This window comes from Schistocerca cancellata, chromosome 10 (assembly GCF_023864275.1).
Source record: "Schistocerca cancellata isolate TAMUIC-IGC-003103 chromosome 10, iqSchCanc2.1, whole genome shotgun sequence".
In the NCBI taxonomy this organism is placed as follows: domain Eukaryota; kingdom Metazoa; phylum Arthropoda; class Insecta; order Orthoptera; family Acrididae; genus Schistocerca; species Schistocerca cancellata.
This window is the reverse complement of record NC_064635.1, coordinates 194,953,288-194,965,198: the sequence shown is the minus strand read 5'-3', so window position 1 is coordinate 194,965,198 and position 11,911 is coordinate 194,953,288. Positions and strand designations below refer to the sequence as shown.

General features: G+C 44.5%; 1 non-coding gene across 1 annotated transcript; it reads right to left on the bottom strand.

The window, feature by feature from the left end:
* Window positions 1–11,589: 11,589 nt before the first annotated feature.
* On the bottom strand, window positions 11,590–11,662 carry Trnaa-cgc (transfer RNA alanine (anticodon CGC)). Its single transcript has one exon. It is a non-coding gene; the product is annotated as a tRNA-Ala (tRNA).
* Between the last annotated feature and the right edge of the window lie 249 nt (window positions 11,663–11,911).

Genomic DNA, 11,911 nt, shown 5'->3' with positions numbered 1-11,911 from the left:
CACACTCCTAAAGTACCGTAAGTTCACTGTTTACGATGTGATAGTGAAGTACAAACGTGAAGGGACACGTACAGCACAAAAGCGTACAGGCCGACCTCGTCTGTTGACTGACAGAGACCGCCGACAGTTCAACAGGATCGTAATGTATGATAGGCAGACATGTATCCAGACCATCACACAGGAATTCCAAACTGACAGTACTATGGCAGTTAGGTGGGAGGTGAGAAAACAGGATCTCATGGTCGATCGGCTGCTCATAAGCCACACATCATGCCGGCAAATGCCCAACGACACCTCGCTTGGTGTAAGGAGCGTAAACATTGGACGATTGAACAGTGGGAAAACGTTGTGTGGGATAACGAATGACGGTACACAATGTGGCGATCCGATGGCAGGGTGTGGGTATGGCGAATGCCCGGTGAACATCATCTACCAGTGTGTGTAGTGCCAACAGTGCAATTCGGAGGCGGTGGTGTTATGGTGTGGTCGTGTTTTTCATGGAGAGTGTTTGCACTCCTTGTTGTTTTGCGCGGCTCTATCACAGCACAGGCCTACACTGATGTTTGAGCATCTTCTTGCTTCCAACTGTTCAATTCGGGGATGGCGATTGCGTCTTTCAGCACGATAGAGCACCTATTCATAATGTGGCGGAGTGGTTACACATCAATAACATCCCTATAATGGACTGGCCTGCACAGAGTCCTGACCTGAATCCTACAGAACACGTTTGGGATGTTCTGGAACGCCGACTTCGTGCCAGGCTTCACCGACCGACATCGATACCTCTCCTCAGTGCAGCACTCAGTGAAGAATCGGCTGCCATTCCTCAAGCAACCATCCAGCACCTAATTGAACATATGCCTGCAAGAGTGGAAGCTGTCATCAAGGCTAAGGGTGGGCCAACACCATATTGAATTCCAGCATTACCGATGGAGGGCGCCACGAACTTTTAAGTCGTCTTCAGCCAGGTGTGCGGATACTTTTAATCAGTTTAGCAGGTATGACGTCATAAACACTGAGTTGTCGATTATGTGCGAAGTATATGTGACACGCGTGTACTCAGACTAAGGCTCGGGTAAAAGGCTCCTCCTTAACTACTGGGTCGATTTCAACCATACTTGGTACACACATTACGTAAAACCTGGGAAGAAATACCGTAGGGGTAAGGGCGAGAGGATTAATAAATATGAAGCTGCATGCGGAACAATTGCAACAACTTTGAGAAAAGCAGAAAAGGAAACCCAAAAAAAATTAAATAAAGTTATGGCTATACCTACGCTCGTATATGGTTCCGAATCATAGACAGTAATAAGGAAAACGAAACTCACATAGACAGCAGCAGAGATGAAGTTCGTGAGATATGTAAGGTGCTGTAATGAAATAGAGTATGAAACCATAACATCTGACTTGAAAATCTTTTCTGACAAGACAGAAGGGAATAGAATAATGTGGAAGGATCATGTCGATAGAATGATACACAATAGACTGTCAAAAAGATTATGGACTATCAGCTGACTGAAAAGAAAGAACTAGGTAGACTCATAAGAGATGGATGGATGGATGGGTTGATCGATGGATGGATGGATGGATGATAGAGAGCAGAGCAGATGACTATAATTCCTAATCGTTGGGTTATGGTAAGGACCAGCAATCACCTATTGTGGTGGGTGTGATAACGTGATGTGAGAAGGCGGTGGAGCAGATGGATAGAGACAGTGAAGGAGGAGATGGACATAGATAGTGGAATGAGAAGATGGACAGAGAGAATGGTAAGGGGAAAGGGACAGAAATGGATGAAGACAGATAGAGAGAGGGGAGGATATGAAAGGGTGGAGAGAGGAGCAGATAGACTGAGGAAAGAAAGGAAATGGACAGAGAGAGGAGTGATTAGAGGATAGAGAGGAGGAGATCGACAGGGATCCAGGAGGAGAAAGGGACTGGACAGAAGGGGAAGGAAGTACTGTACAGAATAGATCTTTCAACTTAGATTTTAAGACGGGATTTTTTTTTCACGTTTTTCAGTTCTGCTGAAAGTCTACTGGAAATTATATCTGCTGAACAGTGCACACTACTCCGTACAACGCTAAGGAAGTGTTGTACAGATGCAAATTGTTTTTCTGTTTATTGTTTCAGTTTCTTCTGAATGAGGCAATATTGTCAACAAAAAATCCCATGATGAAGCATTTGAACAGGGATGGCGCTGCAAGGATTCCGTGACACCTGAACAACGGCCTACACCAAGTTCCGGAAACGACACCGCCAATCAATATGATAGCCCTCTACTGGGCTAAGAACGTTGTTAGTGAGTACACAGAGTTGTCCCAAAACGTGACAGGACACAACAAAAATGTTCAAATGTGTGTGAATTCCTAAGGGACCGAACTGCTGAGGTCATCCATCTCTAGACTTACACACTACTTAATCTAACTTATGCTAAGAGCAACACACACACCCGTGCCCGAGGGAGGACTCGAACCTCCGGCTGGAGGGGCCGCGCAGCCCGTGACATGGCGCCCCAAACCGTGCGGCCACTCCGCGCGGCCGACACATCAGAGTGTAAGCAGTCATTGTAGAAAGGTCTTCGAGCTACACTGTGGGAAAAGGAGATTGTTATTCTTATACATAGCATTCAATTCCTGCACTATATCTGGAATGTGATAGAGAAAGCTTTTCATATGCTCTCTGTCCAGACCTGCTGGTATAGCGTAACTTGCTCGCACTAGGTAGCGACACAGGGAGGTGTATCAGACGGGGTTCGGATCCAAGCAGGGGATGATCGACAGCGGGCTGGTGCAACGGCCAGCGAGAGTGTCGCACTTAAGCGTTTTCCAACGCTCCTCAAGGCAAATGATTGGAGAGTCCTCAAATTCCACCTCAGCAAAATCGGTTAAGGTAGTGTGGGGCGGCGGGTGATATGCTGAGTATGCTGCTTCCCTACAGTAGGATAAAACTCAGAACACATTCTACACGATTCACAAACAGATAGTGCACAAGACCTTTTTTCCCTTAGGTTACTTCGAAGATCGAGGCCTCAGGACGGGCATGCGGCCACGAAGTTTTGTTTTCCTTTATTGTTATTTCATTCCCATCGCCCCGTATGAGTAGGTTTCCAGAGGTACAGTACACCGTTCTACAGCTTAATTTTCAGAAGACAGATGAGAACGTGACAAATGATATTTATGGACGCAAAATTTCAGAAGGTTTAAAAATTTTATGGCGAGATATAATAATACCGACTGGTTTCTTCGTTCACAATACAAAAATGAAATAAAACACCTTGCAGGTAAAGATAAAATAGATTTTTAAAAACTTTAAAAAGAAAAGGTTACACTTCGAGCTAGCTACTTTTTAATATATCGATGAAAGATTTGATTATGAGGGTATTGGCTGATAGTGGATTTAGAAAGGAGAACGAAGAAATAATAATTTGATATGATGATGAAAAAATTATGCTTGGAAACAGAGAAGATACACTGCAGGAACGTTTACATATATTTAACGTGGCAGCCATAAACCAAAATCTCGTCCTGTTCACTCAAAAACCCAAATTTATGATCACATCTGCGGAACACATTTGATGCCAACTTAAAGTGAATGGAAAAATTATTCAACAAGTAATGACATTTAAATATCTTAGTATTGAACTGTCCAGAAGTGTAAATGCCGAAAAGGAACTTAAAGAACAACTGGTAAAAGCGAAATGGCTGAGCGTTTAAATAATACTATTTTCAAAAACAAACGTAAAGGAAAAGACGCAGTGGCAAGAATGTATAAAACAAATTACTACACACACGTCTGAGACAAGACATGGAACATCAAAAGGTGGAAGAGTTTTGGAAACCACAGAAATGAAAATTTTGGAAGGATTGCAGGAAAGGACAAAGACAATCAGAGAAGTTAAGGCATCAGGGAAGTATGTAGGGAAGTAAGTAGAGTGGACTCCATTAAAGAGTCGGTACATAAGAGAAATCATGGATGGAATAAACCTATAGACAGAATGAATGAACGGAATATTGGGAAAATCGTAGGAAATAAATCACAGCTGGTAAAACATAAATTGGCCGTCCAAGGAAAAGATGGAGTGACAACCAGAGAGTAGAGTGAGGAGTAGTTAAGGACACAGGATTTAGCCTAGAAGAAAGAAACGATGAAGAAGAAGAAGAGGAAGGAGAAAATGGGGCAGAATGGAGAAGTTGTGGAAAAAAATAAACGTTAGGATTGTTGTGGGTGTTAAATCTGAAGCCGTTGGGCGATCTGTAGAGAGAAGATAGATGGTAAGGTAAACATTGGAAGAGATGGAAAGGATGCGTTTGGTATCAGGAGAGGAAAAAAGGTGGAATGAAAAGGAAAAAATAGGAGGGAGGGGAAGCCTTGATGTGGGGTAGAAATAGGTGGGAAAAGCTCTAACTCGTTGGATGGATAAATATCTCGGCGGATTTCATTGTCTGGGAGATGGAGTCAGTCAAAGTTGCGTTGCTATAGGATATGGAGTGTGTATCTGAGGGAATGTGGGACATTTGTTTGTGTGACCATCTTCCGCAGCAAGCGTATAAATACTTGTTTTGCAAATCAAACTGCCTTTTCCTGCTGCTATTTATTTTATTTAATCCATACACGTTTCCCCTTCTACTGTTTTGAGGCATCATCAGTGGGATCTATAATGATAGAGTTTTGTTAATTACAGATTATCAAACAAATCGCGAAGCGAACTGTTTGATAATCTATAACTAACAAAACTGTATCATTATGGATCCCACTGATGATGCCTCAAAACAGTAGAAGGGGAAACGTGTATGGATTAAATAAAATAAATAGCAGCAGGAAAAGACAGTTTCATTTGCAAAACAAATATGGGACGTGTTTGCAGAGGCTCCAAGTTTGTTGATCAGAAGGGGAGCAATGTCGGTTTTGGAATATAGTTTGTGGATATTACAGAAGATGCGGAGTTGATCAATGTGCCTGAGGAGAGATGGGAATTGATGAGATAGAGGAGCCACGTGGGGGAAGGTACACGGATGCTGAAGCGAGACGGAGTACATGGAGTTCGAGGAATTTGAGGGAATTGTAGAAACTTGGTGGATCAGATATCCTTGTAATGTTTGCATATGAAAGAACGAGTCGGATCAATATTTCATGGGTATGGAGGATAGTGGAGAAGTGTAGTTCGGCCACTTAGTAGCTTTGGTAGCTCTTAAATGGTCCAAATGTCTCTAAGCACTATGGGACTTAACTTCTGAGATCATCAGTCCCCCAGCCTTAGAACTATTTAGACCTAACTAATCTAAGGACATAACACACATCCATGCCCGAGGCAGGATTCGAACGTGCGACCGTAGCGGCCGCGTGGTTCCGGACTGAAGTGCCTACAACCCCTCGGCCACAGGGGCCAGCGCTAGTTCTTATTGTGGGTTTTCTGATGAATGTTAGTAGGTGACGTTTCCATATTAGCTGCCAGGCGATGATTAGTCCAAGATCTATATCTACATTACACTCCGCAAACCGGTTAATGGTGTGTAGTGGTGGGTACATATCGTACCACTAACTGCCCCCCCCCCCTTTTTCCTTATTTCCATTCGTGAATGACGCGTGGTGGGAATGCTTGTCGGAAAGACTCTGTATTGGCTCTAATTTTTCGAATTTTCCTCTTGTTGTCATTTCGCGAGATGTATGTGGGAGGAGGTAATATGTTGCTTAATTATTTCCGGAAAGTGCTCTCTTGAAATTTCATTAGTAAATCTCTCCGTGATGCACATCGCCTACCTTCTGACGTCGTTCTCTGGAAGTTGTTGAGCAGCTCTGTAACGCTCCTCTGGTGGCTACACGATCCCGTGATGAAACGCGCCGCTTTTCGTTGGACTTTGCCTGGTCTGCTACCTGATATTTTGGTGTATTAGTTGAGTGGACAGTATCGTCGTAAATGGTAATGTAGAAGCTATGGAGACGAATGATGCGGCTGGTTCGTCCCACAATATTGCCTCGATTTTGGAGGTGTTAATCTTGAAGAGATTCGTTACACTTGGTGGCAGACTCATTGACGTGAATATCGAGAGATTGTTGTGATTCCTGGAGTGTCGGGCAGAGGGCGATGAAAGTCGTGTCATCAGCATACTGAAGGAGACGGACTGGTGGGCTTTGTTTGGGCGTATCAGCAGTGTAGAGGAAATAAAGGAGAGAACAGACGACAGAGTCTGGGGATACAGTGGGATGGAAGCGAAGGAGGATGGGCTGTTAGACAGGAAGGATACAATAAGGTGGAGACAGTTAAGAGGATGTGCGTATGTGTGTAGTCTGAAAAGGAGAGTGGAATGCCATACACGGTCGTAGGTACAAATGGTTCAAATGGCTCTGAGCACTATGGGAAAATGGTTCAAATGGCTCTGAGCACTATGGGACTTAACTTCTAAGGTCATCAGTCCCCTAGAACTTAGAACTACTTAAACCTAACTAACCTAAGGACATCACACACATCCATGCCCAAGGCAGGATTCGAACCTGCGACCGTAGCGGCCGCGCGGTTCCAGACTGTAGCGCCTTTAACCGCTTGGCCACCAAGGCCGGCGAGCACTATGGGACTTAACATCTGAGGTCATCAGTCCCCGAGAACTTAGAACTACTTAAACCTAACTAACCTAACATCACACACATCCATGCCCGAGGCAGGATTCGAACCTGCGACCGTAGCAGTCGCACGGATCCAGACTGAAGCGCCTAGAACCACTCGGCCACATCAGCCAGCAGGTCGTAGGCTTCCTGTAGGCGAAGGAAGAAAAAAATAGCGGATTTAAAGGAGTTGAATTGGAGGGGTAGGAGATGGATGACGTGCAGGAGCTGGTCAGCAGAGGAGAAATTGGGATGAAGCAACACTGGTGTTCAGAAAGGAGGTGGTTTTTGATTCTGGTGTTGGTGGATCTGTCGGGAGAAGATTGATTCAAAGACTTTGCTAAAGACTTAGGAGAGGCAGATGAAACGGTAGGAGGAAGTATCAGTAGAAGGTTTGTGAGGTTTCCTGTAGTTGAGGATCGTAACCTGTGTTGAGGATACTGGTGTAATGGGATGCAAGGGTGAGCTGAAAGGAGAGGGGCATTCTTCGAGTTGATCATACTTAAGGTAGTTGTGACCGTGGAAAGTGGCCACAAAGGTTTTATTTCTTTCCTTATTGTCATTTTACTCCCCAAAAAGGGGCAGGCTGGCAGAGACACAATACGCCACTCTTTAGCCAAGGGAGTTACAAAGAAAAACATAGGGTAATGAGAAAATAACACATAACATAGAATGGTATAAAATTATGAATTATCAAGAACAAAAAGAGAAGAGTATAAACGGAAGATTTAAAAACAACATAGACTAGAGCCATACACAGATACGGAGAATGAACACTGTGAGTCGACACAAAAATAAAGAAACACCACAGTGGGAACACAAATGATTGATGCTGGCGACACTGCTGGTGCTGGTGGAACGTAGCAATGCACACGGCACTGGAGTAACACTGGCACCACAACGAAAACGTTAAAAATCAATGCACAGAAGGGGACCTACCGCCGAGTGAAGGGAGGAGGGGGGAAGAAAAAGGGGGGGGAGAGACGGTAGCGTGGAACTGGGAGAGGGGTAGGAGTGGGGCAGTGGAGAAGGAAAGGAGCTGGAAGCCTGGGGGGGGGGGGGAAGAAAAGAAGAAGGTGTTTGGCAGGGGAAAAGGAGGAAGAAGGGAAGGGGGAGATGGAGCCCTGAGGGGCGGGGGGGGGGGGGGAAGGAGGGATTAGGCCGCAATCTGCACATATTATAACCCAGTCCAAAGCATAGTTGTAATCGGTGTGTTAGGATAACATCAGGAACAACTATAGGGATATTTACTATTAAAAACAGTCTTGATCACAATTTATTTATCAAGGTGACCGGTTTCGACCACTACAGTGGTCATCTTCAGACCATTGCGTAGGAACCTCTTTCTGTTGGAGAATCACTATTCGTGGCCATGAAGGCAGTTATGAGATGCTGAGCTGCAGAGGACGCGCTTTCTGGAGGGAAAAGCAGGAAAGTAAACAGCCGTCGCAACTCTAGACACGAGAGACACTTGACAACAATCTAAGGCGCGTACAATGTTCAAACAATAAAGCGCGTGCGTGGGAACGGAAAGCTCGGGGGTTCGTTTTTTTCACTCCTCCTTTCAACCTAGTATTCTCCTCTCAATGGTTTAGAGGTTCGTCAGATACGACACGTGGTTCGGATTCCACACTGAACTATAGATCCCCGTTCCCTGGTTGGATTACTGGTGTAGTTTAGGGAGACGTCACCGACGTGGCGTCCAATAGAAAGACCTGCACCAGGCCGTTAAGCGACACGAAATCATTATTACCAGCATCTAAATCTGCCTTATTCTTCAACGCATAATATAAATTCAGGTTGCCCACGGCATATTTACACTGATAAGCCAGAACATTACCACCATTGCCCACCGCGACATTGGATGCCGCACGATGGCGTTGTGGGCACGTGACGCGGTAACAAAAGTATGCAAACGGAGTAGACACGGACACAGGATCACCCTAGCGGAGATACGGGCTGCAAATGGGGAAATCCACTGGGGTAAGAGACTTTGGCAAAGGGCAGATTATTATTACGCAGTGCCTGTGAACAAGTGTCTCTAAAATGGGGAAGCTGATCGAGTGTTCACGTGCTACTGTCGTGAGCATCTACGGGAAGAGGTAGGCACTAAATGGTTGGACGTCCACGACCGAACGTGGTGTTCGGAGGCTTGTCTGCTCCGTAATGTAGGATAAATGAAATGATAATTAAATCGACATGCTAGCTGCAAACAGGCGTTCAAACACATCATTGGGGACATTTTGGAAGTGTGTACCCCGACCGGGACTCGAACCTGGGATCTCCAGCTGACATGGCAGACGCTCTATCCATCTGAGCCACCGAGGACACAGAGGATAGTGCGCCTGCAGCGACTTATCCCTTGCGCGCTCCCCGTGAGACCCACATTCCCAAAATATCCACACCACTACTAGTGGGTCTCACGAGGAGCGTGCAAGGGATAAGTCACTGCAGGCGCACTATCCTCTGTGCCCTCGGTGGCTCAGATGGATAGAGCGTCGGCCATGTCCTTAGGTTAGTTAGGTTTACGTAGTTCTAAGTCTAGGGGACTGATGACCTCAGATGTTATGTCCCATAGTGGTCAGAGCCCTTTGAACTATTTTTGTCTTCCCCGACCGTGATGTCATCTATCAGCAGTATAACTGTCCGTGCCTCAGAGCCAGAACCGTACTACAGTAGTATGAGGAGCGTTATAGTGAGATCACATTGATGTGTCGGTGACCAAACTCGCCGGATGTAGTCCTAAGGAACCCATCTGGATCGCTATCGGGCGCCATCACCGCGTATACAAATGAGCGGTTCGTTATTTACGCGAATTACATGACCTGTGTGTAGACATCTAATGCCACATACCTCCAAAACCCTACGAAAAATCTGTCGGATCCCTGATAAACAGAATTAGTGATGTATTTCGTTCCAAAAAGGGACAATCAAGCTATTAAACAGGTGGTCATTATGTTTTAGCTCACCTTTGTATTCCTATGTGTGCATATGAAGGCTACTTGGAAAGTACTGTAGGAGTCAGATACGTTTTTCACTGATATATATAGAAAGACTGATACATGAGGAAAGTTCTAGAAAAACTGATCCACGAGGAAAATTTTAGACGGACTGATCCACGAGCAAAGTTTATGTATATAATTTATTGCTGCTAAGGCAGACAGTCCATCTGGCCGTCGATATTCGGCGCCACCCGTGTGAATTCCAGGCAGATCGCTAGTAATGATGTAAAATTTGTCAGATCTTATAAATGCGGACTCCAACTGGTCGGGATAAGCGCCAGGGGAAAAAGATAGAACAAATACTAATCTCAACACTAAAAATTTTAAATTGTCGACTTAACTGACCTTTTGACAACTTTGGGACAGAAAATTTTCCGAAATAAAGAAAGCTTCTTACTTAAAGTTTTTTTTTGTTACCTTGAGAGCGTGTAGGTACACTGGATTACTACTTAGGACTAAGCTGCAGCCTTCAGATCCACAGAGTACAGGTTATGAAACCATGGTGTGCGACAAACTGCACTTGTGTAACTGCGGCGTCGTATCGGGTTACTCTCTTTTTATTATGAGTCCGTTACGATGGCACAATCGAAACTAGTAATCCAGTGTACATACAAGCCGTCAGGCAATAAAAGACTTTATATCAGAAGCAATTAACTCATCGTTCTCCAGCCGACAACATCAGGCATTTAGAAAATATTTCGTTTTTTTAAGAGCTCTGCTTCAGACAAAATATCTATTGCGTTTCTTTGTAGTAAGCGTTAATCTCTTCTCTGAAAACCACGTGCTGACGTTTCCGCCTACCCGATCAAGTAGGTCATTTACGTTATACTTCACGTATTTCATAACAACACATTTGTCATCTGAAAAAAGAAAAGAATATCAATTATCTGTCTGTCAGACAATACTTCAATGTATATGGAGAAAAGCAACGGGCCCAGAACGGTCCCATGTGGCGCTCCCACATTGCATCACCCAATTCAGATTGAAATATCTTTCCTACTTTGTAAAACTGTAGGACAACCTTCTACTTCCTACTTTCGAGATACGAATTACTGTTAAGTTGTTTCCTATAATCCTACAATGTTGAAATCCTCTCTCGCTTTTGATGTAGTCGACTCTCTGTGACCCCAATTTCTTCTGCCCTCCAGTTTCTCCCACAGACTTTGCTGGTAGGATTCCATTAATTCTGCGAAGTTACCAATCAGTCTCATCCTTTTCCGACATCTTCTTCTCGTACATTCGACCTTCCCCAGCATTAATGCTTTTCCAATGAATCATGTCCTAAGTTTTCTTTAATTTACGTCTATAGTCTCGAACTTATAAAAAGAAAGTCCTAATGTACTGCAGCTATGGTGGCATATTACCGGTTTCGGTCTATAATGACCATCATCAGAGATGTTTTATAAACATTAGTACTTCGTTTTTATAAAACAGATCTGATGATGGTCATTATAGACCGAAACCGGTAATTTGTTAACAAAAAGTTTGTGACCATAGACGTAAATTAAAGGAAACTTATTGTATATACGGGTCACTGTTTTATCCGCGACAATGTCGCAACTTGTGAATCATGGCCTGTCATGATATTCCCAGAGTAGGCCAGTTTTTGTTTCAGTATCAGATCGTACAAGGAGCAATCTAATCTTATTCACTGTAATACTGACCCGTTCGTTCTCTTTACACTTTTTGAAAAGTGTAGCACTGTGGCAAATCAACACATGTTCATCCTGAGCCTAGATCGTGAGGGGAAAAGATGTAAAATTATCTTGGCACCCTCCATCACACTACTGCTGCGGTAAGGTGTGAAAGAGAGGAGAGAGGAGGAGATCAGTGTTTAACGTCCCGTCGACAACGAGGTCATTAGGGACGGAGCGCAAGTTCGGGTGAGGGAAGGATGGGGAAGGAAATCGGCCGTGCCCTTTCAAAGGAACCATCCCGGCATTTGCCTGAAGCGATTTAGGGAAATCACGGAAAACCTAAATCAGGATGGCCGGAGACGGGATTGAACCGTCGTCCTCCCGAATGCGAGTCCAGTGCGCTAACCACTGCGCCACCTCGCTCGGTTGTGAAAGAGACACCTAACCCACACACACTTTAAGTACGTTGATGCAAAGTCGCTGTAACATTGAGTTTCAATGAGCAGTTGTGTACAGACTCTACGGAACTTCAAGCCAGAACGAAATCCCTGGAAAAATTATTTCAGGCCTACTTCGGTATATTTGCGTGCACTTTTTCTTTTTTTACGTGCTGTATAGTCCACTGCTGAATACTGTTCAACCTGGGTCAACATTATCCAGCTAAACTATTGG